Below are 4,413 nucleotides of genomic sequence, written 5' to 3'. Positions count from 1 at the left end.
TCCTTTCCCTTTCCCTTTCCCCCTCCCGCCGGGGCGGGGGGACCCCCGGAGACCCTCCCTTACTCTCCCCTCAGAGCCTCCCTGCCCGCTCCCTCGGGGGGCGCCGGGGAAGGAGACGGCCCCCTCCTCCTCAGCCGTAGTTTCCAGACCCCCCGACGGGCGAGGGGGGGTCTGCTTCCCGCCCCCCTCCCCCCCCGGCCGGCGGTAAAGAGAAGAGCAGTCTCCGTGGGGAGGAGTGGGGGGGACACGCACCGCGGGTACCTGCGGGGTAGGGAGGGGGCGGGCGGCTGAGCAAACCGAGGGGGGGCCGCGTCCCGCCAGCCGCGCCCCGTCCACGGCAGCGCAGGCCGCCCACCGGTGTCAAAGACGGTGTCAACGACACCAATGTCTTTGACGGTGAAGGTTGTAGATGGTGGGGAAAAAAAGGTGTTAGGGCAGGAGCAGGGTGACTCCGGTGTGGCTTACGGTCACCCAGGAACGTGGGGTTCACCGTGAGTGAAGGGGGTCTGCACATCAACTTCGCTGGAGCCATCATACCCCCTGCGGGTGTGCACAGTCTGGTAACTGGCCACCCAGATAAATAAATAAATAAATAGATGTATTCAAAGAGCTTGTTTTCACAAATATATATAAAAATGCACTTAGATATATTCTCACAGTGTATTTTCACCAGTAACGCACAAGTGGGGTAGCCGTTCTATGTAATTCAGCCTCACAATGTCCCTGCAAAGCAGTTTTAGGCCGATGTGGTTCAGTCGAGGCATTTTCACATCACAGAATCACAGAATGGTTAGAGTTGGAAGGGACCTTAAAGACCATCGAGTTCCAACCCCCCTGCCATGGGCAGGGACACCTCCCACCAGACCAGGTTGCTCCGAGCCCCCTCCAACCTGGCCTTGAACCCCTCCAGGGATGGGGCAGCATTGAACTCTTCTGCGAATGGCAGTAACTACTCAGCAGAGGACCATCATAACATGCTGCTCAGCTGTTTAAACCTTTATTTCCGACAATTTGCAAGCAATGTGTTGCCACTCCAACCTGTGTTTGTGCTCCCACCCACTGGGAGTACCCTACAGGTCCACTGGAGAAGAGGGTGTCATTGCTGTGATAGTGACGAGCTGTTTAAGGAAGGGCGGGCAGAAAAACATAGGAAATAAAGCTTTACTTATCCCTCAGAAACAAAATTCTGGGGAAATGTGTTCATCATCTGCTTGTACAGATGGGTCAACTAAACAATATGCTTATGAGTAGCAAGATCGCTATTGTAGATAACATTACTGGCAGAGCTATTTCAGTTGGAGGACTTTTTCATCAACAAAAGCATTTTCTTATTATAAACACAATGCCTACATTTAGCTGATTTTCTGTTTTACTTATGTGCCAGAATCTTTTTTACAGTATAGAATAGATTTTAAATGTCAGAGACACTAATACAAGCTGGAGTTCTGGTGGTGTAACAGATAGTTTATATTCCTTCCTTCCCCTCCAGATTTAAATACGTTAGAGCTTCCCTACATAAACCCCCAATTATCTGAAATTTTTATTATTACAATAATTATAAAATTATTATTGTCATCATCATCGTACTAGTTAAAAGGGAAATTAACACTGAAAACTGTGCCTGCACACCAGTATATTGATCTTATGTTGATGTAATTAGACCACAGAGTTTCAGAGGATTAATCACTTTGATGAGCAGTGTTTATCAATCCAGATTCATGGGTTTTGCTTAAATTCTCTTTTTTGGGCAATAATATTAACACAAGAAAATATTTTTAAAATACTATGAATGAATTTAAATAAATTGTAATACTATTTCAAATGCAAATATGTTAATAATGGCCATAGATCCTTCTCTGGACACTGCTACTGAATAAAAAAAAAAACTTCTTAAACTGTTTTCTTTTTTTCCCCCTAAAGTCTTTAATTTGAAGCAATTCTTTCTCTTCCCTAGTGGGACAGATTAATTTGTATATAAAAGGTATCAGCTGGCATATGTGCCAGAAAGTAACAAACAAAGCAAACAAAACTCAGATCATCTTACATAAAACACAGTATGTGTTTATTGAAAATTTTCAAGAGAAAGAAGCAAAATATATATTTTCATTGTTAAGCAAAAAACTGAAGTGGTAACGACAAAACACTTTAACATGTCATTAATCAACAGCCCCAGCTCACATCACGTTCTCTAACAAGATTTTTACACCCTCTTCCACCCGTAGGTCTCTATGCATCCTCCTCCAGAAGCACATTTTAGTGAAGATGCGTCAGACTGCTGTAAAGAGAGATACCAGCCTTCTCGCTTCTCTGAACTAGCACAACTGTACCAGAAGCACTTGGAACAGAGACCACTGCTTCAGCTGGCACCTCCGTCCTTGAAAGCAATCAAGAACTTTTTTGGTGTAAGTAGGTAAAATTAATAACCTACGTCAGGCCACCATCAGAAATTATTATGCAAGTTCTCAGCAAAGCAGCAGTTCTTGCCCTAGCAAAAAAAAAAAGACAGCTGGCAATTTTAATTTCCATGCTTCTTCGATCTGAGTCCAAAAGTAGAAACATTTACATTACTGATGAATACGGCACAAGCAATAAGACCTTTTTATAACAAATATAAATGGACATTTGATGGCACGCGGTATTTCTCTTGGTCTAACAAAGTTCTGCCTGACCCAAAACTAGATTCTCTCCTGCTTTATTAAAACAATACTGAATTTTACTAGATGGGATTAAGGCTGCTATCTTGGACACTACAGAAAGGGGACTTGTTTCTCTTTTTTGTGTAGCTTTTACTATGTATCTTTCAGTCAAGAAGTTAAAAGTAGAAACATTTACATTACTGATGAATATGGCACAAGCAATACCTTTACACAGACCTTTTTATAACAAATATAAATGGACATTTGATGGCACGCGGTATTTCTCTTGGTCTAACAAAGTTCTGCCTGACCCAAAACTAGATTCTCTCCTGCTTTATTAAAACAATACTGAATTTTACTAGATGGGATTAAGGCTGTTATTTTGGAGACTACAGAAAGGGGACTTGTTTCTCTTTTTTGTGTAGCTTTTACTATGTATCTTTCAGTCAAGAAGTTACATACTGCTTCGAGACCCTGCGATTTTGTTACCCAATAGATTGTAAGTGATCTTTAGGAACAATCAAATGCAACCACATTGTAGTATGCAAATAAGCATAACTCATAGCACCCAAAGCCGGTCCCAAAATAGTAACATACCAGCTTGAAAAAAAAATGAGTAACAGTTGCTTAAGCAATCGAAAACAGCAGAGAGGACTTGATACAGTTAGGTGCTTCCAGTCTTCCCACTCTCCTTCCAAGGGAAAAAAAAGCAAAAAAAATACCCCAACCAAACAGCAGAGAGGACTTGATACAGTTAGGTGTTTCCAGTCTTCCCACTCTCCTTCCAAAGGAAAAAAAAAGCAAACAAAATATCCCAAACCAATCACAGAAATAATAAAAAAAAAACAACAAACCAACCCTACAATCCTCTAATCCTCTAATCTGCAGACTCCCTTTCTGCATCACCCCCAGGCACTGAGCTGCCACGCACCCCAATTCAGACCGGGGACCCACCGGGAGGAAGGCCTGAGGCAGGTGTGTCTGTGCCACCGGCTCCACCAACGGGGTTGGGGGGCGAGGGGCTGACACCCCGCTTCTTCCTCAGCTGGGAGAGCACCTTCCAGAAACGAAACGGCACCTGCAGCCACCCCTAAACCCGTCTCTCATGGCTCTAAGGATGACTGTGAGCGAAGGATGACTGTTTCTCTGAACCTGCCTCAGGCTGAGGGAAACCCCCCCACACACACAACCTGTGGCCCACCCGGGAGGCGCCCAGAGGCCCGGGCAGGCCAACCCCTCCGTGCAAGCAGAACGCATAAATGAGTTTAGTTCTTCCATCCCATCAGCCAGGCGGCTCAAACCCTAATCTGAGCCCGCTAATTACGGCACGCTCGGCCGACAGCGAAGTGGCGGAGACCCCTCTCCCGCACAGGGGCGTGAGGAGGGAGAAGGCCCCAGGGAGTGGGGGGGGAGAGAAGGGGGGGAGAGAAGCGGCCGGGCTGCCCAGCAAGGCGGCTGAGGGCAGAGGAAGCGGGGCGCCACCCCCGGCGAAGGGCAGCCCCCCAGAATACTCACCGGACATCCTGCGGGGGGCCAGCCGGGCAGGGGCACGGCCCACGGCCCAGGCCCGGGGCGCACACCTCCGCCTCACCTAACCCGCGGCGGGCCCGGTAAATGGCGCAATGGGATTAGCCTCTTTCCTGCTGAAGCCGGCGGTAGGTGAATTATACCCGCCGGGACTCCTGCGCAGCGGCAGAGACACGGCATTAGCGGCAGAGACCATCGGGCACGACCCACCCCACGCCCACGCTCCCGGCACTGCCTTTACAAGGGAGGG

This window comes from Calidris pugnax, unplaced genomic scaffold, assembly GCF_001431845.1.
Source record: "Calidris pugnax isolate Ruff unplaced genomic scaffold, ASM143184v1 scaffold188, whole genome shotgun sequence".
Lineage (NCBI taxonomy): Eukaryota > Metazoa > Chordata > Aves > Charadriiformes > Scolopacidae > Calidris > Calidris pugnax.
The sequence above is the reverse complement of the archived record's forward strand: the minus strand, read 5'-3'. Positions refer to the sequence as shown.